Genomic DNA, 25,403 nt, shown 5'->3' with positions numbered 1-25,403 from the left:
ATTAATGTCTCCAATTTCGACATGTAGCAGTTTTAACAGGACTTAAGTCTTAATAGCACTTTAAAAAAGGTATAATCTTGAAATATATGTCATAGCCAATTTAAGGTGGTCTACAATGGTCATATGTGCAATCAATTCAGCTGGCTCTGTAGGACCTTGTACTAACTGACAATTACTGTAATACCACTGCCATAACCTACAGAAGGGAATTTAAAACTGCATGAAAGTGTCTCGTAGCCCACACTTCAAAGAGTAGCACGGACTAAGTTGATAGAAGCAGTGTGTGTGAAGTCTGGTTAGGAGGGAAGGAGGCAGGAAGGCTCAAAGGAATGCTGATATCCACCTTTTGGTTGGCAGCCCAAATCTGAGACCCGTGGTCGCTTCAGGCTATTGGGAAGAGGAGCCATGCGAAACAGCATGGAGCATAGTAATCACAACTCTCCTGCTCTCGCCCGCCTTGCTCCACCCCGCTTTTCCCTTTTCATTCTCTCAACACTCTCTGACTATTTTCTCCTTTCCTCACACATTCTTCAGTCCCCCCACCCCTGGTCCTTTCTCTCCTTTTCTCCTCCTCCACTGCCTCCGACTCTCCACAGTGTCCCTCTGGAGTGCTACTGTGAGCCCCCGACATTGCGCTAAAGAATATGTTTGTGAAAAGAATGCTTCCTTTTTTACCACCTTCCCATTCACTGTCTTACTTCTATGGCTTACAAAAAATAAATTGGCGGTGTGATTGAACGCGTCCATCCTTCCTCTATATGCAAACAACAGGCGTGCCATATTGACTACCTTGTATTTCTTTAGGGCGGTGAGAGGATGTTATATTGTAGTAATAAAGTTCTCCCTAGGGGAGGGAGATCTCATCATATATAACCTAGTAATTACTTTTCAAAGTCATGCAGTGCAAGAGATCAATAATGTTAGACTTCTCTGGGTATTAAGAAACAAATGGCACCTCCAGCAGGACTTATGCCTCTGACCTTTGAGTCATTACCATTCTGCATTTTACGGTTATTGAGCTATATCACAGCCCAAATAAATGAATCTGGAGGGTGCAAGCTGCGCGTTTATCCTCAGAGACACAGGGTAATATCTATTTATGTCTTTAATCAAACGTATATTGCCATTTTGATTGGGTATTGGGTATTGTATGTGATGAGGTGTGTGTGTGTAAGAGCAGGATGAGAAGGGATCCATGCTGTTTTCCATGTGGAAGAAGCACCACGCTGTCAGACAATCAGGGCTGGTTACATTTTCCTGTTCTTAGGTTTGATCACATACATAAGCACATCTCAGTGGATGTAAAGCACAGCCAGAGACTTGGGCACTTTTCTGCCGGGCCTCTCCATCGACGCCAGCCTCTCCCACCTGTCTCTTGAGGAAAAGGGAAATCAGTGAGCTTGCCAAGAGCGCGCTGAATGCTGTTTACCGGTCCATCAAGTGTTAAACGTGCGCTCCGATCTGTCTGAGCCAGCTGACTGTGAATCAGCTCACCGCGTGAAAACCTCTGCTCTTTGTTTTCGCATACACATGTGCACACAATGCGGCGCGGACGCATGTCAAGCACAAGCAAGGAATCATACAAACAAAGAAAAATGCGCATTCATGTTCTGCCCAGGAACGACTTGTAAGATATGATGGGAAGTGTTCCACATCTTCTTTCTCTCCCTGGATGTGTACGTCTGCTCTTTTGTTCATTTAAAGTCAGTGACTTGATGTTTGGGATTTGTATTAGTCTTTATTTTTATTTAGCTTGAACTTGCATAAATAATTTAAAAGGACCTTTTTTTCCCCCCCGACCAGACCTGGCTTATTTTTTATACAAACAACATGAATTAAAATGCAGAAGAAATAAAAAATCAGCTGGCAGGGGAACAACTGCACAGCACACTGCTCTGAGCTCAACACTTGGGTAAATCCTGTATAGTCTGCAGCAGAGCAGAATAAGCAGACACAACCCTGTCTCCTTTACTATACCTGATCCACCCCGAGTCCCACCACATTATGAGCACATAACGTAGAAAGCGTTTATTATCCCACGAACGGCTAAGTTCCTCTTATGTCATCAAGAGACCATACACTTCCAGGATGCCTCTCATGCACTCCCGCAAACACCGAGTGAACTCTGAATCTGGAGGTCCTCGCCACTCTTCAATATAATAAAAGGCCTCTTCACGTCTCACACCAGCCCTGTCTGCTGGAAATGACCTTAATATACTACTAAACTGATTTCATGGTTATGTTGAATGATTAATGCCAGTGGAGGTTATCGGGAGGTGGTTGGGCTGGATGGAGGAAGGCCCATAATTTGAAAGACTGGGATTCTCATCCACAAGCCCAATCTGTGGTTAGGTTGAAACAAGAAATATGTTCAAGGTCAGAAGAAGATCGTTTTGGTTAAATATAAATTAATAGGTTGTGCCTGAAGTTACTAATACTTTTTCTGTGTTGAACTTAAAGGGATAGTTCACCCTAGAATGATATTTCGCTCATTATCTACTCACCCTCATGTTGACTAAGGGCTGGAAGAAGTTTCAGAGTCCTCCGTCCCTTCTCTGAGTTACAGGGGGTCTTAGCGTAGCAGTGCATTTCAAAGCAACGGTTGTAAAGGGACACCAGAGCTCTTCGTAAAAAAAACACACACAAAAAAACATCCAAATACCTCCATGATGCTCGTATGTAATGTCCGTCTTGTGCTGAAGCCCCAAATTGCGTAATTGTCCCGAAAAAAATTAAATAAGTCCACATTCCAAGCATGTTTGTAGCATTAGCTCTGTGTCTGTTGTCCGGTCTTCCGCTGCCAGCGCGCATGCGCAACCAGACTGAGACTCGAGTCGGTCTCAGTGCGAACTTTGCGCATGCGCGCTGGCAGCGGAAGACCGGACAACAGACACAGAGCTAATGCTACAAACATGCTTGGAATGTGGACTTATTTAATTTTTTTCGGGACAATTACGCAATTTGGGGCTTCAGCACAAGACGGACATTACATACGAGCATCATGGAGGTATTTGGATGTTTTTTTGTGTGTGTTTTTTTACGAAGAGCTCTGGTGTCCCTTTACAACCGTTGCTTTGAAATGCACTGCTACGCTAAGACCCCCTGTAACTCAGAGAAGGGACGGAGGACTCTGGAACTTCTTCCAGCCCTTAGTCAACATGAGGGTGAGTAGATAATGAGCGAAATATCATTCTAGGGTGAACTATCCCTTTAAGCAAGAATGAAAGCTAAGAGTGAAGTTAAAGGGGACATATTATGGAAATATCACTTTTTGAAGGCTCTTTGGGTGTTTGCCTTCCGGCCCCCAAGTGCAAGAATTGATTAAAAAAAATCTGTAATTTTCAGGTTCCCTAGGTTGAAATCCATGTGGTTTTATGAGCTGTTCCCTTAGATGTCTTACATGTAACTAGCTTTAGAATTCGCATAACCCCACCCCTACCTGGTACCAGTAGAAGGGGCGGGGCAAGCAGTGGTTCATTTGCATTTAAAGGGGAAGGCTCTGAAACCAGCCATTCTGAACAGGGCTGTTTTGAGAGGATGAAAAGAGCTGTGATGTTTGATCCTTGGGGGATTTTGACCACAGCATGTCACAGACATGTCTTTAAGACACCTGGGAACTATTTTAATTTGTGGAAAAGGGGCAGAATACATCTCCTTTAAAACAGTAGAACAAAGACCTGCACTTTAAATGGCTGCTTTAGTCCTAATCCAAATGCAGTTCAGTCCCGGTAGACTCCAATGTTAAAATGTCCAATGTTACAGCAGGAATAAACATGTTAACAGGGTGGAACAGCAACTATATAACTAATTTCCTCCTTCACGACAACTGCACAAACGCTGTATTCTGCATAGTTCACAGTGTGCTGCTGTGAGTGACAGGTGGGTTAGTGTGTGTTTGGCACAAACAAGCCTCAGCCCCATGAACGCCCCACCTCTTTGTCCATTTTGGGATTAACTGGGCGTTAGGTGGAGTCAGGCACGGCTAAGATGGCAACGGCTGACTACTGTGGAGTCTGTGGTTTAAACCAAACCAGGATCTTTCCCTAACCCTAATCCTGCGAGAGTCTAAAACAGGACTAGGAATGCCTGAGTATCTACAAGTTGATATTGTACCGTAACATCACATTCTGGCAAGAAACAGATATGTCGTTTGCGAACTTGACTCGACTTGATTTGCAGAAACGTGTAAATGAACCACATACCCTTATCATGTCGCACAGATAACTGGCTCACAGCCTACAGAACGTATTCGCCGTTACAAATTAGCTGCATGTGAATGTAATTCCCAGGAGACGGAGCTGTCATGCATATACCTTAAAATAAACACGTGAACACAACCTGCGTCTACATTGTGTCACCGCTGAAGAGGTGAGGGATCCCCCCCGCCCCCCCTCCCCGTGATCCAGCCCAGCAATATCTTCAGTCACAACAAAGGAGTGGTGGGAGGGAACAGGTAGCATTGGGGGAGAGGACGTTATCAGCATCATGCAGTAAGCACCTCTCTGCAGCTTTCTCTGAACAGCTTTAATTCTTCTTTAGTCTGACAGGCACCAGGAGAGCGCACAGAGATCCATGACCTTAACTTGCCTGCTGAACTGAGTGGATGTGTGTTTGTTTGTGTGGTTGTGTGGTTGTGTGTGTGTGGCAGCAGTGGGGATAATTTAAGGGCACAATGGTAGAGCTACCCTTACTGTTGTTGTCTGCTTGTTGCATACAGATATATCCTCAGTCCAATTGCCAGGAATCCACTTCCTGTAGTTTTGGGCGGAGGAAGTGACGTAAACAACAATCATTAAAATCTTCAAAATAAGTTGTTGCGACTCTTTCTGTCGGTCTTTCCAGTATGAAATTACACAACTCCAGTTTCAATTTGCCAGCTAATCCCCCTGTATGCCACTGTGAAGTGAGCTGCTGGCCGACCTCCTGAGCAACACCTGGACTTAAAGGGCTTTCAAAGATAATGACAAGAGATGGTGTTTTTGATGGAAAGGATTTCACTCTATATTGTTCCTCGCGTTGGTAAACCAACCCCGGTCAAGTCAGTCAGTGCAGAAAAGCTCATCAGTGAAACCTGTCCTTTAAAATGGGACAGAGAGGAGACATGAGTGAGTCTGGTGGAAATGGACTGAAGTCAGCCTGCAGCAACCAAACTGTAACATCTTGATAAAGTTTAGTCCACATATGCCAATAATTCATGTTATTGTTTTATCACCTGTATTTCTTATAACAACTCATATGATCATATCCTTTTTAAAGGAGACATATCATGTCACCTTTTCACAAATTAAAATAGTTCCCAGGTGTCTTAAAGACATGTCTGTGACATGCTTTGGTCAAAATACCACAAGGATCAAACATCACAGCTCTTTTCATCCCCTCAAAACAGCCCTGTTCAGAACGGCTGGTTTCAATGCCTGTCCCTTTAAATGCAAATAAACCACTGCTTGCCCCGCCCCTTCTACTGGTCCCAGGTAGGGTGTTATGCAAATTCGAATCCTAGTTACATCACTGGAAGACAACTGAGGGAACAGCTCGTAAAACCATGTGGATTTCGCCCTCAGGAGCCTGTACATTACAGATTTTTTTGTCAATAATCACATTTTGGGGCCGGAAGGAAAGACAAACACCCAAATATATGTTAAAGAGCCTTCAAAAAGTGATATTTCCATAATATGTCCCCTTTAATGTATCTAATGTTTCAGATATGTAATGCTCACACTAAAAAACAACTTAAGTCTTTTGTCACATGCTAAGATGCCATGTATACAAAGCAAATAAAAAAAATAAAAAAAGATAATAATAAAAATCGATATGAAAAATACTGCATGTGGGAGAAAATATTGTAATTTTTGACATTATTGATGAAGTGGGGATTTATTTTTAAGGGCGCTCCCCCCTCCCAATGGGGACCCCACACCCAATATAGATACTTTGTGAGCATGCAGGGAAAGTCGAGCGAACTGCAGATGTGCTCATGGAGCAGAAATGCACTCTCTGGTGAGCTGAGCACTCGCGGCCACTGTACTGTGCACTCACTAGTTTGGATTTAACTATATCCCAGCAGCTTGAGCGGGGGACACAAATACAGTTTAAGGGAGGGGGAGGGGGGGCCGGATGGGGGAAGAGATGTGCACAGGCTCTGATCAGGTTGGGCCCAGTCGAAGCTCTCCACTGATTTAGTCTGTTGTTGTGTTCTGCATGTCCACACTGTGACACTATACAGTGTTACTGAATGCCAGGAAAACATGTGTGAAATTACATTTTAACAACATCACAGTCGTATTAACTACTAGATTGTTTGCAGATAAATTACTATTTGAATTTGACTCATCTCTAATATGAGCCATTTAACTATTTGTTCTTGCTGTAATGCAGTGAAAATATATAATCTTTTTTTTACTGGATGTAAAACATGAGCCTAGATCAGAATCACTTGTGCATGTCCAGTCATGCTGTAATAACTGTCAACAATATGCTATGAAAACATAAATCAATTTAATGGTACTTGATTTGATGTATTATTGGGAAGCAGTGAGTCAATATCTCATGCTAATGCATATCTGAATAATGATCTAGTCGTTGTCTGATTTCTTGATTGCTGTATTTCAGTAATTCAATTATAATCTGCATGAGAAACTCCCTTTCTAAAACATGCTGCAAACCAACACCACACCGACAGACAAAATATACTCTAATAACAAAAGAAAACAAATTCTGTTCAGCTACTTTTTAGCAGAATTAAATTTTTAAAAAATCCTTCTTGGAACACACACAAACCTAAAAGATTAAGGGATAAATCAGTGGGGTACTTATTGGCATTGATGTTGATAGGAAAAGGAACACAAAAATTACAGTTAAGAGTACCACTGTGCAAATACAGAGCTACTTGCCAGGAGTTTCATCAGAGCGCTGGAGAGACATAATTGAGGAGAATGTAAAAGCTGTTGATAGAACGTGGAGCAGACAAAGCTTTTTACAGATTAAAAAAAAGCCTTTGGACTCATATTTTACATTGCAGGCTACTTGGCAGCTGCTGCATAGCATAAGTGGATCTATCCCACACAAACCAACTGACAAAGAGAGAAACGTGCATTGTGTCAATTTTTCCAACGGGAGATGGGACAGTGTTGAGAACACACCGCCGTCCTTGGTCAGGTGAGACATAAAGTGCTTACACTCCACGCAGAGTGGCCTCTATTAGATCTGCAGCACCAAGTCCGCTCACTTTTAATAGGATTACAACATTTTCTATACTCCCCACTGCTGCAGACAGATGCTCTCTTGGTTTCCAAATTGCTTTTTTCAATATTAAATTTCATATTTCTCTTGGAGCAGCACAGCGCTGCGATGGTTAGCCTCACGGACAACGGTTCTGAGCTCCAGTCCTGGACCTGGAGCCTTTCTGTGTGGAGTCTACGTTCTCCCTGTATGGGTTCACCAGGTGCTCCAGCCTCCTAAAGACATGCAGGTTTGAGTTAATCGAGGTTACTCTAAAAGAGTAAATCAACACCGTTTGTTGAGCCAAGACTCAAATCACAATAAAGGCTCTTGTTTTCAAATTGGCATTAACTAGAAAAGCATATTTTCTGTAAAAGATGTTTAAAAGTTTGACTTGTTTTTATCTTTTTCAAGAAGCTTTCCCTCAGGTTTAAAGTTAAAGTTAAAGAGGAACTAAGCAGGATTTCTCCCGTGGCTATGCTACATTCTTACCTTAATTAAAAAGCTCCGGAGTAATTGTGATAGTTAACTGCATGACTTGATGAGAACGGAGGCTCTCTGTCTTCACCTGGCGTCTCATGGCTGAAAACCAACCTTGCAACATCAGTGGCAGTTACTCGTTCTCCGCCCCAGTGTCCCAGCTCTTGTCTCTGCACACCACAACACAAACGCACTCCGTAACCCGTAATCTTTTGTTTATGACGGTTAAGACTACACAAAAACATTGTTTATGTTATGTAACGTTTCAATTTATTGATTTTTCGCCGGCTTCATTGTAAACAAATGCACATGGCTGAGAGCAGCATAACCAGAACAGCGTAAAAGCGAGCAGACTTGCATAGTTCCCCTTTAAGTTAAAGATACTTTATTCATCCTTTGCAGGAAATTACATTAAAGATAAAAATTAAAGGTAGAGTCTGGAGTTTTATTCGTAACATTCAAACTGGGCCCCTCTCAGGCTCAACTGCGTAGCCTCCTGCCCCAGACAGCAGCAATTGTCACGACTACAAAGGAAAGGAAGTGCAGTCTGAGTGAAGTGCTGGAGCCCTGGGTCAATACCCGGCCGTCACCAACGGGAGCCTCCAGTGTTCTGTTGTAACGAGCAGGAGGGCCGTTGTGGTGAGCTGGGAAGAGGGTGTTAGCGGCGGATGCTAACTGCTACCACTAGCCAAAGTTATCATTGAGCTAGCTCACCACAATGGCCCTCGTACTTGTTACCACTCGAGGCTTTAGTTGTCGGTGACGTCTGGGTATCTGTCCGCTGCAGACACAGCCACCACCACACAGGACTAGAAGCCCATGATGATTAAGACGGATTTCAAGTCTAGCGTTTAATTTTGGGCAAAAAACTTAACAGACTCAACCTTTAAAGCTGCAGCTACAAATATTTGTACATGAAATACCATGAATCCAACCTCATTATCTGACTCCATTAGCATTAACCTTTTAACAAAACCTCTTTTAGCCGTTTCTTTTAGTTTACGGCACCACTACTTTACTGGTTCAGTCTTATTGCTCTGATGCTGCAGCAACTGTGCTGAGCGTCTGTGCAGTGGTGACGATAAGACTTCTTACAATAGCTCTCCCCCAGCAGAGAGACTTTTTATTGCGTTTGGTCTGTCACTTCAGAAGATTCACACAATCACCTGTGTGTGAAATAAATACATCCCTATAAGACAATAAAAACTGACTGAGTGGTTTTAGTTATCGCACCATTAGCCACCACTGTAAAGCTGAGATGGGAGGGAAAAAAGAAAGAAACTTGGGCTTTTTAATACTTGCACTGAGATTTGTTATTTTTACTTTATTTTTTTATTTTGGGAAGATACTGACCTTGGAAGAAGGAGTAGTTGCAAACCTCGACTCTTTATGTTGTCAGAAGAAGTGCTTCTATGCAAAGACTGGGTGTATCACTTCAAATAATCAATCTTTGGTGTCCTCCAAGGGACAACCGTCTTTATAGATGAATTGAGGACATGAGGAAGAAACCTGTAGTCATTATCTCAACACCACCTTCACTCTGAGTTAAAGTTTTAAGAGAAATACTGGGCCTTCTGGAGTCTACAGCGGATGACAAAACACCTCTCCTGAAGAACAAGTTCTTCCTGAGCTAGTCTGAGCTGGAGTTGGAAACGGAGAGATTCTGTTTACCTCAACATGTTCTGATAATTGGTGATATCGATCTGGTTCCTTCTACAAAGAAAAAGAAACCTAGCAAGCTTCAGAATCGGGCCCTGATGAGCTCCGTGTTTACCATTCTGCAGGTCTGACAGTTTCCTCCTTCATCCTCCGAGTGCACACTGCAGAGCGCTTTTGTGTTGGTAAAAGGAGAAAGCACTGGATTAGCATGAGATGCACGAAACGGTGTGTGTGTGTGTGTGTGTTTGACCCAAACCAACACTGACCAGCTTTATCCGCTGCAGATACTGTATGCATGGCAACAAAATCCTATTATAAACCCATATTTTAAGCCCTCTCATTCAAAAACAGTGAAACTTACCACCTGATTAGACAACGGCTGTGCAGCTCTGGTCTGACCTGAAAGCGCTGTGTGTGAGTGTGTTTGAGAGTGTGTGATCAGTGTGTGCGTGTGGAGGGCCAGAACACAACATAGGTTTAGAAAAACAAGAAAAACACAGCTCTCCAATCCCAAGAAGAAAAAGGAGGAGGACTACATTCAGTGCCAGCTCAACAAAGACATCATGTGTGCGTATGAGAACATAATGAAAAAAATATTGATCTTATTATGTATTTTTCTTCAGCATTTGGGGATCAGAAATAATAGCTGGTATTTCAAAGATGATAAATTGGCTGTAATTTTATTCTACCCTGTATTTCAGTTGTTCCTCAAATTACAACAATAGTCTGGGAATTCAGTAAGCGCAGTTCCAACACATTATGCTTTATTATATCATTATTTCTAACGTGTTCTAGTTGCTAAACAAAATATTAACTCCAGTGCAAGAATCTCCTGTGTCTCATTTCTCAGGACTGTGAGAGCCATTTCAGAGATATTCTCAGCAAAGTGCATGTGAGAGCCGGATTGATCTGAAGCTGAGATTGTAATTACCAACAGAAAAACAAGTTTGCTCCCTCCCCCTAATGTTCTCTCTTCCTGCTCGTCTGTATCAATATAATGTCTTGTCTCTAACATGACAGCACCACAGCCATCTCCCACACTGCCTTTAGACTTAAGATGCAGCTGATGCCTTCATAATTCTCAGGACTCTTACGGGTTTACTGCAGGATTTCCCCTAAAGACCATGCACAGACTCATTTGTATTTTTGGTTTAACTCACTCTCTTTCTCTTTCTCTCTCCTTCTGTTTTGCTCGTCGAGGAGGGGAGGGCAGCGTACAACTTTAAATGCTGCATTTCCAAACAGCAACTGACAAACCCTTGCACAGTGTAGCTAGATTTCCATCAGTGTCTGACCTTAAAATTAGACAAAGTTCAGCTACATCTACTTTTGAAAAACCTTTAACGCTACATCAGACACACACGCAAACTCATTTCCACAAAATAGAAGTTGAAACCAACCCAATTTAGCATCACAAAGAAAGGTCAGGAACTGAACCAATAGTACAATTTTAAGAGATACCAATTATTTGTATATTGTCGGAACTGCTGTGAGCTGAATTCGTCTGTCATTCAACCTTTCAATAAGTGACTATAGATACAGAGTGGAACAGGAAGTAAGTCTGTTCTTTAAATGATCACTGTGGGATCAATTTGTCATGGGTGGACTGTCAAGTTCTACACACACACATCTCAAGGATAATCAAAGCAAAAAGGAAGCACCTGAATACAGTTCGGAGCTACAGTAAATGAGAGATTTGAATTTTAGAATTTTTATTTCCAAAAAAGATGTTTTGTGTTTTGTCATTGTGGGTTATTGACGGAAGATTCATGTATCTTCTATATAAACATGAGTGTGTGCATGTGTGCGTGTGTGTGAGCTTTCAAACTGAATGTGTGCATGAAAAGTGTTTCACGCAGCATCTGCCATCTCTCACATCAAGCAATCTGGATGCAAACTGTTCATGTACATTTGTCCATGTAATTCTAATGCCCCCACTGTTGAAACATGTCGCTAATTTGCATACTGGCACGGAGTCATGATGCAACTCCTGTTATTTCATTTCAGGGAAAATATATGGAGAATGTGGAGGCTGCTGTATGTGACCCAATCCGCCACACTGAAAAATAACTTCTCTCTTTGCGTAACTGTGTTGAAAGCCAAATGCTGCTACATAGGAGTTGGTCCAATAAAAAGAAAACAAACAGATGCAGGTTTCTGAAGCCGGGTGGCCTGTACAGGTGAGGACAGGTGATTTCGCCCCCCACTTTGAACTTGGTACCGCTCGGTGGGTGTGCTCTATATGTACTACAGAAACTGTCTGATTGGGACAACACAGAGAGGACGAGTGCAGGCACAGCATGCAAGACAAAATATTGATGGCCAAGCCTCTACCTCTGGTTTGAGCTGGGAAACAGACAGAGGGGGTGATTGCCAAGCACTACACTAAAGCCACTTCTACTTTATCCCCCAGATGGAAGCCTGTGACACGACTTCACAAATTCACTGCAAATGCTCCGGCACAAGCGAACGTGCACTGGCTGCACCGGACCGCCGCTCCGTATGTGGAAGGCAGGTATAGTATGACTTTCCTGAGCACTAAAATGTGATTTTTAGGGATGCAGATTTACCCCTGCACAGTTTTGCCTGTGTAGGATTTGATGAGAAGCCAAAATGATGCAGTGATTCATGTGAGCACGTAGGCGGGAGAGCCACTTAAGAGAAATCCTAATCACAAGCCTCCCCTCCGGCTTGCTGCAGGGGGTTTGTGGGGGATTTAGAATCACAACCACTTAGGAGTTACTGTTAATTAACTTTACAACTAACTTGCTTGGCTTAGTTAAGCACATGCAAACACCCCAACCCCACACATAGTCCACACAAAACCCATTTTAGACCCTAATTTTACAATAGCCCCGTTAATCCTTACAAGGAAATATGAAACGTGACAGAAGAGTTGAGCTGAGGCAGGAGCTAAGGCTCTGTTTGAGAAAGAGAGCAACTGAAGATGGAGACTAGGTTTGACTTGTATGAATCTAAATTTGCTATGCTGAAGGTGTCACACACCAGGTATTATTTGGTTTGAGTTATTTGGTGAATAAATTAAACCTGAATGGAAAATGGAAAATTAGGCTATTTCATAATTGTATGCAGTGCCTCAAAACTAGTGTCTTTTTTGCTGAATTTTTATTTGTGTATATTTGTTGTTATTCCACCTTGTCACAACCAAAGGCTGTGAAAAAGTATACTGAAAGAAATCACATTGGGTCTGTTCTCCTGTAACAGGCTTTAAAATCGGTATGCCTGGTGATCGCTGTAAGTCAAGCATCACAAAGTATAAGAAAATCAATAGTTGAAGAATTCATTTGACTTCTACTCAAAGGGCCTGTGTTGTTGAAAGTGAGATATCTGTGTGATGTCTTTTTTAAGATGAAGCTGTTTAATAAATACCATCAGAGTATGAAAACGCTCTGTCCACAAAGAAATGCAAAGACCATATTCAGACGGTCACCATGTCACCACAACAGCCGCCACCATCTTCAGCCATGTCCCCAGCACCAGCCCCCACCATGTATTCACCCAGTCCATTAGTGTTGTGTTCTGTGTCTCCAATGATCTTTCCAGCTTTCAAAGCTTTTAACACTTTCTTTTTTCTTGCAGAGATCGTTTGATGAGTTCCGTCTTGCCTTATTAACTTTGTCATTTTATCAATTGTGTTGTTTTATGAGTTACACTTGGACTGAATTCCAGCCATTATAAGGCCTGCGTGTGTGCCAACTGTAAACTCACTCACTTACATACACTTAAAGGATGATATCTACTGTCTGGACGCACAGCTTCAAATATATATATAAAAAAGACCAAAAAAAGATGCTTGTCGGCTGTTATCCAGGTAAAGTATATGTATTCTCATTTCAGCACTGACTAATATCGACATAAGCTTTTACCAAGCAACAGTAGCAGGCTACAATCCAATATGAGTCACTCAGAAAACAACACACGAACACAAAACACCCTGTTTTTGCTGGAGCTCTGAAGAGAAACATGAGATGAGGTGTAGAACCGCACTGAGGTGGATCCTATTCTTCTACTATATGCAATCAGTATATTAGTGTAAGTGTAAAATGTGGGGCCTTGAACAAAATATCAAGGTTGAGACACAATAAGGGACAATGAAGGTGCCTTGAACAGGAAAGTGTATCCTCTGTGAATGGAGCAACATGAGACTCTTTTTAAGAGCAACTCAGAGGACGAGCGCGAGGGCCTCTCTATCATTACATGATTGCAATCTATCTGTCCTGACCTTGAGTTCTTAATGACGTCCTCCTTTTGCTCAGGTTGGAGAGTCTAAAAGGTCAAACATGTCGGACTCTCAGCCTCATAATAAGCCTGTCTGAGGGACCCACGAGCACTGCTTCTGTCTCCTGCCAGTAGGAATGAGTGTGATTATTTCCATTAATTTACTGGTTCAAATTTACATGACCTTCCATCAGCTTATCTACGACATAAAATCTATGTGTTTGGAGATGAGCAGATAGTTATATCAGCAAAATAAAATAATATCGAGAAGTGGTTTAAGTCGGAAACCGGACATCAAAGATGGGAGTTTGTTTTTCCACCTCCAAAGTGATGAAACGTTATTCACAATAAAGTCGCTATAAATGCAAACTGTACGCAGAGAGTTGGGAGTTGTGCCAAAAAAAGTCACTTTGTTCATTTGTTGTCACTTGTCAAGGAGTCCTACACAGCGTCTCCTGTTCTGTCACTACCTGCCACTCCGTCAGACAGTGACTAGCATGATGGCCTGTGATGCATTTCTAACTTTTCTTTATGGCAAGTTTTCCTTTATTCTAATATCAGACTGTGACAGCAAACATGGGAGAAGATGGTAGGGAAACTTTGGTTACTATGTGTGCTTATTAGACCACTGCTTCACCAAGGTGTTCCAGCTGCTTAAACAAGACTATATGGATTATATAGCGCGTAAAGACAAATTTCCAATTATATTATAATAGTTTTCTGTTGCATGCACCATATACTGTAGAAAACTAATGATTGTTTGTTATTCAGCTAAAACTGCCTTGATGTGCTTCTAAATCTACCTTAAATTCCACAAACCTTTGGCCTAACCTTCCACAGATTACTGATGCTCATTAAAACATATGTGCAGAGTCAGGCTGTCTGTGTGGACAGAGCCGCTTCATCATAAGATAAAGGCGTTCACTCAGAAATGGTATATGGCATTTATCAGTGTTTACCTGCCCTCTGAGGAGCAGAGATGACCTAAACCCTCACAACAATAATAAAGACCTCCACATAAAGGTTTAACGTTTGTTGACCATGATATTGGTTTTCTTGGTGTAATCCTCCACTTTGCCTTTGTGCCCAAAAACCTCCTTTCGTCTTGTGTAACCTTATTTTGACAGTGAGGGGTGTTATTGAACATAAATAGAAGGTTGTTTTTTTTGTTTTTTGTTTTTCTCCAAAAAGGTCAATCCTTGGACTGTTTACAAGAAATATATTTCCATACACTATGTGTTAAAAATTGCTATCGAGCATCGCTTCTCCCTCCCTAATTCCAGTAATCTTGTATAGATCACGCTGTCATGCCCTGCATATTTCACATTGAATGTATACGTCTCCTGGGATGCTGGATACAACACAAAAACTTGCACCACAATAAGTGTGGATGTGATACAGTATTGATTCTAATGTTGCAGTTTTTCCCCTGTAAGAAGGCCTCATTTGAATTACCCACTCCGGTTAGGCAGAAATCTGACAATGAGTCAGAGCAAACCAGCCCAAGGTTTATGAAAAAAAAAAGGCGGCCTTAGCATCTCTTTGCATACTAATGCCAATATAATTTCCCTGTGCTCGTGGTACCTAGTTATAGAGCAAAAGGAACCCCTGTGAAAACAACTTCCAAGAGGCCCACCATCTGGTGGGAGAGATACAGCGTGTCAGGATTCTCAAAGAGGCGCGGGAGAAAATGCTATGAGACAGTAGTGATTCATTTCGGTCTCACACGTCCCAGAATTTCCTGATTTAGATATTATTTTAACCTCTTGGCTGCACCACCACAGCAGTGTGTCAGCCTATTGATGATCCCAGTGTGGGCTTGCCTTATTTTAGAACACCGCATACATACCAATGAACCTGTCCACCGTATCTGCTCTGCGTGGGAGAACGTTCACCGAGCGGGGGAAAGGCGGCACAAAAAGGATGCATTTCACCATTTATGATACGACTATGTGCCTCTCTGAATGGGTCTCAGCTGACATTTGATGATAGGGAGACATCATAGTGCAAGCATATTGTAGGAGGAAATCAGACATGCTGAAACCATTAGGCAATCAGCCTTCATACGGCAACACGCACCACAGCTTTTACCATGAGAGAAAATCAGCCTCTGTCAATCTCCAATATTGAGCTAGATGAACACACAAAAGGTGAGTGCCTCAGCCTATTTTTTCCCTGTGTTCCCTGTCTGGGACACTCTGGCGGAAAAAAAATTATGGATGGCACCGGCTGGCGTCCACCCTCCCAGAGGGCATTACCAATGCACGGCCTTCAGTACAGCCGCAGGGTAGCCTCAAGGATATGACTGTCCCAATCTGAGAGAGTTGAAATCTGATTCTGCATCAGCCGTTTTCTAAGTAACTTTAAATATCTGTGTGCATAAATTACAGGATCAGCATTATCAGGTATTTTGTGTCTTTTTTTCACCCGCTGAGAAAGAAATACAGGGATTTATCAAGGGAGTGGTGAGGAGACAGACAGAAGCTCAGTCCCACATACCAAGCACACCAGTCCCCAAATCCTCTATTGTGTCATCTCTGAAATAATCCCCAAATATTCTGCTGTGCAGTCAATATAGTAAGTCACATGGAGTTTGAGCAGTGATACCTGTCCTATATGCCTACAATGGTTCTATTACACTTTATTATAGGGCCTAGGAAATTGATAACATAGTATCTGTCATGAGTTTTGTACTTCATCAGTACAGTGGTTGCAAATCACAGAAGAAGTGGAAAATTGCACGACGCTGTTTGGCCAGAACTATGTTTAGATGTGTGTTTTGTGAAACAGTCTACTCAGAGCACAGAGGGATGATGCAGAAAGCCGACTGCACCAATGTCAACCAGCACTTGAATTAAGGTTAATGGCTAAATTGTGGAAAAGGAAAGAGCAAACGTAGTCGTAGTAGTTTAACCTCGTTAAATGTATGCAGGTGCATGGACTAATATCCAGTAAGAGGATTGTTATTGAAATCCTCCTTCTGTCTCCCTGACTGGCAAAATGTGAGAACACATAAGAATCTATTCTAACAAGGAATGAGGAGTTAAACCCTGAACAGGCGTGGTGTTGAGTGGCAGTCGTCCTCTGTAGTGTCCCCACTTCTCATCCTGATTTTCAATCATTGCATGACATGCATAAAAATATGTTTCAGACACACATAGTGAAGCTTCAATGACTGTATGAACTGACGAGGTGTAAAATGTCCAAAACACAAACACATTAACTCATAACATTATGAAGAAGCTTTGTACTATCATATTAATTACACCTGTCACAAAATTTGATTTAACGTTCAACAATACAGTATCTGAATATTATTTTACAGCAAATTAAAATGCTGACAGTACTTCTAATTTTACCAATATGCAAAGAAAACCAGAGCGGCATTCACAGACTGCAAACATTTACCAAGGCCATCGTCACACAAACCTTACAGAAAAAACACATGAATTTCATATGTGATTCACATGTGAAAAATTTTGCACATGGGAAACATGTGGTTTTGGCCCAATTTTATCTGAATTCCCACGTGAACCCATTTTCCACATGTGGTAACATGTTTTACACATGTGCTCTACATGGTAACATGTGATCACGTGTTACCATATGTGGAAAATGGGTTCGCACAGGAATTCACCTGTGATTCACATAAAATTGGGCCAAAACCACATGTTTCCCGTGTGCAAAATTTTTCACATGTGAAGTTCATGTGGTTTTTCTGTAAGGGAACATACACCAGACATAAAAAAACAGATTCCAATTCAAAGTAAATGATCCAGATCTGCTACAAAACTTGAATGGGTACTTTCCTAACCTGTGCCCCGTCCCTCCATGAAGTTCACTGTAAATTTGTTGAGTGTATTCTTCAGTAATCCCGCCACAAACAGACATACAAGGGTGGAAACACAAACTCCTTGGCAGAAGTAAAAATACCCAGCGGAAATAATATGTGTAAAAAAGTGTCTGCTTGATATTTCAGTCAGCTGTTGGCCAGGTGCGACTTTGAAACTGGCTTTGAAAAACCTCCTTTACCTGTCTCTCCCTCTGCTCCTTGTCTCCCTCAGCCCGTCTCTGTTGTTTGGAGGGAGCTGCCACTGTAAACAATGTGCAGCTCTCACTATGAAGCTTTATTTATAGAGCTCCATCAACCTCTAGAGCTACACCCAACATCCAGCATCCTGCACTCGATATTATGCAAATGTAACTAAATCAGTGATAATAATGAGGCCATGGATATCTCTAAAGAATTCACAGACGCTCAGAAAATGACCCCACATCTTACACACACACACATCACCAACAGCTCCAACACACTGACCACGGGTCAATTAGAAATGTCACTTTTACATAATGTGATCCATCATGATTAAGTGAAGAAGAAATAAACAGTGGCCACACAATGCAGCTGCTGTTCAGCATGAAAGAGTTGAGTTTTGTCGCACCTTTGGACCGAGCCAGGCCTGCTGTCTCCCTGATTCCAGCCTTTATGCTAAGATAAGTTAATGGCCCACTCACTGTGCTCATGCACCACTCATGCAGACAGGTGGTAGAGGAAGAAGAAACAGCATTAGGTGTCTTAGTAACCACAGCAGCATCGGTGCTCCTTGTTATTGATTCTAAGTCTCTGAACTCCACTGGAGGGATTATGATGGTGGTCCGGTGAGTGTCAAGGCCACAGCCTGTGATTCACATCATTTTCATACTCATCACACCTTCAGTGGCCTTGTGTGTGTGCGTGAGTGAACTGTTGCTGCTTTTATTTTATTCTGTTTCTTAATTTCATTGACAATTCATCAAATTCATTAGTTGGACAAACTTCAAATCTGTAGAAATCGCAAATCATGGTCTGATTTTTGATTATTTAGAATAAATAATATACATGTATCGATTTATTATTGAATCAGTAATCTTTTCAGGCAATAAGGAGGAGATGTTCAGTTCATTACGGCAAAACGGGGAATGAAATTAGGGAAAAGACTCCTTAAAGTCAGATGTTGAGATATCATTGCTCAGATTATCGCTGATGGCGCCTACAGAGATATATTACTGTACATCACACTCAGCAGCTGTCTACATTCACGCTGTTTAAGAATTCTCCTGCTCTCATTGTTAACTGGTAAAAATGAAAAAAAAAAAAACTTAATTAAGTTGTTAAAAAATGGAGAAGAGATCAGCGATCTGGGAGAGGAAACATCCAGATCACTCTGGGTATATGAGCACAGGATGTGCAATTAATATACTCCAAAACAAAGAGATGAAAGAGAAGGCAGGCTGCGGCCACCAGTCTCTTATTGGTCTTTTTCTGCCTCTCAACAGATGGCAGCAGGTAAGCCAGAGGAGTAGGTGGAGCAGTTGGAGGCCAATATATGAGGCTGGATTTGAATCGCATCTGCTAAGTGGCCAAATAAGCCAAGTCACCCGTTTAAAGGGAGGCGACAGCTCCCGGCTCTTTGCTGCGTCTTGAATCATGATTTGTTTTGATCAGAGCATCTCTATGAAATATTTTTTTATGCCAAAGATAACATGCAAAAAAAAAAGAGAACCATGCTGTTTTTTCAGCTCTGAGTCAATTACGGGAAGCAGGTATGAAATATTAAAGGCTTGGAGTGATCCTACTCTGAAACAACAACACTGCAAGGAAGAAAAAAGAAGAGGAATTAATTGTGAAGCCGTGATGGTTGGCTGGTCAGTAACACCTGATTGATGAAAGTCCGCTCTAAACATTCTTCACTATAAAGCTTTTATTCACTCAAATTGGATGTTTGTCTTTCACTTTGTTCTTTGATTTTAACAGCAGTAACAGTGTGGTACTTTGTGTACCTTGTGCATAAGTATGCGTGCACAATTATCATAATAACCCTGTTGTGTTTAATAAGGTAACCATGACACCCAAAAAGCAGCACATATGCCACTGTAGGAGATGCTATATGGTAGTTCAGATTGGAGGACTTGAGTCTGATGCAGAGTTTCAGCATTAAAGGGGACCTATTATGCTTTTCCAGCTTTTCAGACTTTTATATATGTTTAAAATGTTGGATAATGGTTCTAGAGGCCGTGGAAGTGTCATATCCTGAGGTTAATGCATTTGGAGGTAAACCCTGCTAGATAATTGGGATTTCTCTGCACACCTGTTACACTCGGTTGCGCTGAGTTTTTTTTGACATGAGCTCGCGTCTACGTCGATGCGTGCCGGACTCCCCTACATAGTCATGCCGAGGTCTCTGCTCCAGCCGGCCCCGCCTCCCCCCGTGCTGCTCTGTTGTGGCTGGTGTCACAGCTGAGAGCGGAGCGGACTACTTCCTGCTTCTTCCCTGCCTGTTTTAGCGCTGTAGCGTCACTTTACTAAGTTTTATTTAGAAGTTTACGCCGACGTTTCATGTAAGTGAAGCTGTACCTGTGTGAGGAGCGACGTACCGCCGGGGCGACGTTGTTCGCCGGACCGACGTAACGCTGGACCGACGGAGCACCGGAGCTCCGGAGCTGCAGCGGCTCCTCACACAGGCAGAGCCCGTCTGCAGGCCTCCTTGGCCGGGCAGGCGTCCGTGCTCATCGCGGTAGAGAAAACCATCGCTAATAAACATACCCGCAGGTTTTTTAGACGTTTACCGCCGTGTGGTTAGTCTATTTAGCAGAATGTTGGTCTCATTGATGAAATCTTGTGGCAGTTGAATTAGTTTGAATGAAAAGTGAAGCTGTGAGAAGGAGGAGGAGAGGAGCAGTGCTGCTGTGGTCTATGTGCACAAATCACCACATTTACATCAATAAATAACTGTTTTACAATGAACTGACCAGTCTGCATATATTTTTAATTTATTTTATATATTTATTTTTGCATTTTTATATTACATGTTACATGGTTACAGTAGCCTACATGGCAAAGACTACTCTATACCATCTTTGGTTAGGGTGAGACTAGGTCATGGGCACATTTCATTACACAATGTAGACTGGTCAGATGCAGACTGGAGATCTGGCAATTTGCCTACTGCAGATTTAGCTTTTGTTTGCATACTACATTTTGGCCAAATCAGTATAGGTACTAGTAGTAGACATCGTCATGGTAACGCAATGCTGAGGGAGTGGTTCATTTGCATTTAAAGGGAGGGGCCACTGAAACAGACCGTTTTGCAGAGCCCTGTTTTTAGAATGCTGTGATGTTTGATCTTTGGGGTATTTTGACCGAAGCACGTCACAGACATGTCTTTAAGACACCCAGGAACTATTTTAGTTTGTGCAAAAAGGAGCATAATAGGTCCCCTTTAAATCTTTTTCTTTTTTTTCACGAGCCTTATGATGTCACAGTGAAGTTGACCTTTGACCTTTTGGATGTAAAATGTCATCACATTTATTACATGACATTTAATCCTATCAGACTGTGAAATTGTGTCATAATTAGCATAGAAAGTCTTCAGTTATGGCCAATGACTTTGACCTTTGATCACCAAAATTTGATCGGTTCATCCATGAGAATGATCGTTTCAAATTCGACCTTACAGACAACCTGAACTCATAATCCCTCCGGCCTTGGCTGCCACCGCCGCCGAGGCATAAAAAACGTAATAAAAAATATGTTTTGTCATTTGTGGGTTTAACAGTGAATTTAATGAAAGCATAAATGGTGTTGAATGTTACAGCTGCAGCACTCTGTCAACCTCCTTCACAGCTTCTGTGAAGTGGTGACACAAGTCAACACAAGGAACATGAATCACAGCGGTGAAGGCTCAGCTCTTCTCCACACTGCACCACACTTCACTCCCCAAATGTTTCCAGCCATCTTGACTTAATCTGACCAGTTGCGTGTGGTTGCTCCAGGATCCAGGCTGAAGCACTGGGGAGACTGAGCCTTTTTAAGCAGCCATCCAACTCTGGAACAAGCTCCCTCTGCATGTCAGGCTGCCCCCTCACTGACTGATTTTAAAATCTGTGTCAGAAAACATTCATTCCTCGTCTCTTCACTATCAGACTTACTGGATTGATCTTTTGTCTTTTAAGCCAGGTATTATTGTGTTGTTTTTATGTCGTTGTTTTATTGTATTCTATATTTTTAATACTATTTTTATTAGTTTTTCAATTTTATGAGCACAGGCATTAGAAAAACAACATATATCTACATATGAAAATAAATAAATAAAAGATGACAGGAGACAGGAAAATTAATAGCACACATGAAATAAATTAAAGAGCCGTCAGCCCTCATCTTCCAGGGACAGATGGTGAATAATAGTTTCTGTAAGAAGGAATGCAATGGTTCCCAGATCCTCACAAATTTGTCCGATCTGTGATTAAGGTCATGAGTCAGCTTCTCAAGGGTAATAAGAGCAGAAATCTGTGATATCCACATGTCGACTGTAGGGACCTGGGGAGTTGACCACCACAGCAAGATACAGTTTTTAGCCATAAAAAATAAAAAATAATATTATTAACAGAGATTTGGTATATGTGTCAACAAGAAGGAGTCAGCAGAAACTGTTTAGTGACCTCCTGAATCTACTCTTTAAAAAATATTTTATTTTCATACTTTTTAATCTTTAATGTGCTTTATGCTGTACATACATTTCAATTACTCAGGTTGATGTAATTAACACTAGAACCGCCAAGACGGTCTCACAGACCGTTTGTGTTTTTCATATGTAAATTAGGTTTGTTTACATTAAACCTACAGGTCTTCCAGTCCGTGACTTTTCCTAAATCAATGTGTTTAATGGTTTCTGAAGCTTACAACTTATTAAAATGAAACACACTCGATTTCTGAGCAATTATACCTCGGACCGCCAGCAGCGGTCCCACAGACCGCTCCATATAAACGGCAGTTATAGATCGCTGTGTCCAGCTGTGATCACACAGCAATTATTACAATGTTTCCATTTTGCAGTTATTGCGCTTCTTTTTTTCACTTATTGTTTTCCTATGTGGCTATATTTATTTTTATATGAGGAGAGAGAGAGAGAGAGAGAGAGAAAGAGAGAGAGAGAGCACGAACGAGACACCGGGTGTATACGGGCAATAACTGAAACAGGCCGGTTAGAAAAGAAAAAGGAAAATTAGAGAATACAGGATATGTCCAGGAGACTCATTGGGACGTGAGGGAGGGATCGGTTGGTGGCTCAGGTAGTGATGAGGAAATTGTAAGCTGCATTCTACACATCTGTCAGCTGTCAGCTGACGTGTGCTCCGTGCAGATGTAACGGAGGTGCGCGGAGCTCCGTTACACAGACACTTCACAAACTTTATTTTGTGGGCTCTGGACAGACTAGATCATGATTAGTCGGTGTTAGATATAAAGCGCCATATATATAGCCTACTCACTCTCGTTTATAATGATTATTGAATTATAACGTAATAATAGCCTAATTATCTCGGCTGCTGTCCAGTCCGGTAATAACGGGTTTCTGTGGGTGTGGAGCCTAAACTACGTAATATCCAGGTAGAACAACTGTAAAACACTGGAGTTGATAACAAACAGGCCTAGAAAAAATAAAAATCCAGTGAACAGCGACATTGACTCTTGACATGAGAGCAGCACACATGTCCAGATGCGTCACTTTCAGCTGTAGGCAGACGTGTGTGCTGTAGGTGCAACAAGCGGTGCTGTAACATCACTCAGTCTACCCCCCCAACCACATCCAATCAAGACCCCAACACAACATAATCTCGAAAGGATCTTGATATCTGATGGAACTGAATGATTTTTCCTAAGAAACAAAAAGAGCAGAACTTCCTACTTCATATTGAAAAATGTAAATCATGGTTTTCATCCACTGTACTGGTTCAGATGACAGATTGTATTTGGTGTTTACTATTCTAAAAGCTGTGATATGGTGTGGTTTATATTCATGATCATTTATATACTATATACACTGTACCAATTTATGTATCTTGGAGTTTTGCAGGTGGCGATGCTGCTTTTTATCTTTGGTATCTATGGTGATCGATATGTCTCTATGGAAACCAGGAATTACCTGCTCAGAGAGCTCACGATCTACAACTATAGAAAACCTATAAAAAATAGAAAAGAATACAAAGAAATTCATCAATTTGACAATGCGCGCTGCAAAAACTCACAACCCAACCAAAGTGTTTCTAGGGGGCACAAAAAAAGTGATGAACCCGGCTGGGATGCATTTAGCTTCTGTGCGCAATTGTTCAAAGCTTTTAACTTCAAAAGTCACAACAAGGCACCGAACAACAAGTGTGTGTCCCAACCGAGTTTGTCACTTTTTTGTGTGTCCCTTAGAGACGCCTCTGCTGTGTTGTGAGTATTTGTAGCATGTGTGTTGTCAAATTGGTGAAGACGTTTTCTGGATTTGTTTGTGTTTTGCCTGTTGTGTCTTTTATTGCAGTTGCAGTGCAATAAACATCTTCAGACACCATTAGAATAATAATGTTGTATGACATGTTGATTCTGATTGACTTGGACTGAGGCTTTCACACAGCCAGAGCCACAACCATTGACACAAAGATGGTTAATTAACTTAATTCCTGAGCAGTTTTAATACAATATGCTATGCAGGAGATCAAATATAGTAAATCAATGTTTCATACAGTCCAACAGTGGGTTTGTTTGTGGCTGTCTCAACATTAAACATCGTGCATCAAAGGCTCCACTTCAGGTGCATTGACAACTGGATGCTGAACGAGGAGACGACTTGACTCACACTCCCAATTACTGTGTGGGAGAGCAGATCACGTAATAGCAGCCGATTTCATTAGCTGGAGCTGATATAATATGGCAGAGTCGAACATTTGAATGATTAGATGGATATTTTACATTTCTCCTCATTTCCACAGAGTACTTAAGTTTCCTCCGAGAACTTTTTTTTTTTTTTTTGTAACTTCATGAGAATTGTTTATTTGCAAATGCAGATTCCTGAGAGTATTTTGAATGCGTCGTGTGCATGTTCTGTATAAATTATAAACTGGTCCCAAAGTTGAGAGTCTCACCAAATAAAGTTGCAACCATCCTCTTTGTTTATCTGCCTGAAGTGAGCCTTCATTCTGACTGCGGAGCCGTGATGCTACTCGCTCAGGCTGAGAAGGGTTGCATTATGGGGATGAGAATAACAAGCTGGATCTAATATAAACCGCGATGAAAGCTGCCTGTCACATCACGCCTCAGGTATGCGGCTGAGTTTTTACATCACTTACAGCACGACGGATAGATAATTACAACATTACGTGGCGTAAACTGTGACTGAAGAGTGGCAACATGTAAGTGCCACTATAAACATACAGCAGTCGGTCTGTTTGTTTCCAACAGATGGACTTGGCATTTATGTAAATCAGACATTTGTTCTCACCAAAACAAGCTCAAATGGTGGTGTATTCCAATAAAGAGGAAGAAAGCAGCTGTGTGTTGTGCTTGGCTTTCATCTCTGCGGGCTCTGCCTTTCAAAAGTCAGATTTACATTCAATGCAGCGGCGCATGCTTGCAAACAGACATCAGTACTTACCACACGGCACAAAAAATAACTACATCACTTGGTAAGCAGCTCATTATAACGGTGACTCACTTACTGTAAATCAGAAAACAGCTATTTACAACCTATAGCAGAATGCTGATATCTGGGTTAAGCACTTGTCAACCTGACGTGTCACCAGTTTTTTTTTTTTATTTCCATGAGAAAATTACACACAGGAGGCGCAGCGGCACACTGCAGGAATATGATGAAATAATCCAAATCCGTCTTTTGTGCCAATGTGAAGTTTGGTAAAACAGTTTCTAGGAATCTAATAACTTGTGGCTGGGTGTATGTAATTTGTCACCCTTAATATTTTCCGCTCTGTTGTATATGGCTCTGTTTTGCATA

The 25,403-nt window shown here is 41.7% G+C and overlaps 1 protein-coding gene across 1 annotated transcript in view; it reads right to left on the bottom strand.

The window, feature by feature from the left end:
- The window catches only part of ntm (neurotrimin), a 492,089-nt gene that overhangs the window by 450,989 nt on the left and 15,697 nt on the right, over positions 1-25,403 (bottom strand). The gene's annotated exons all lie outside the window — the stretch shown is intronic.

The sequence above is a fragment of the Trachurus japonicus genome, chromosome 14 (genome assembly GCF_045865225.1).
Source record: "Trachurus japonicus isolate A0001 chromosome 14, Traja_1.0".
NCBI lineage: Eukaryota > Metazoa > Chordata > Actinopteri > Carangiformes > Carangidae > Trachurus > Trachurus japonicus.
This window is presented reverse-complemented; position numbering and strand designations above follow the sequence as displayed.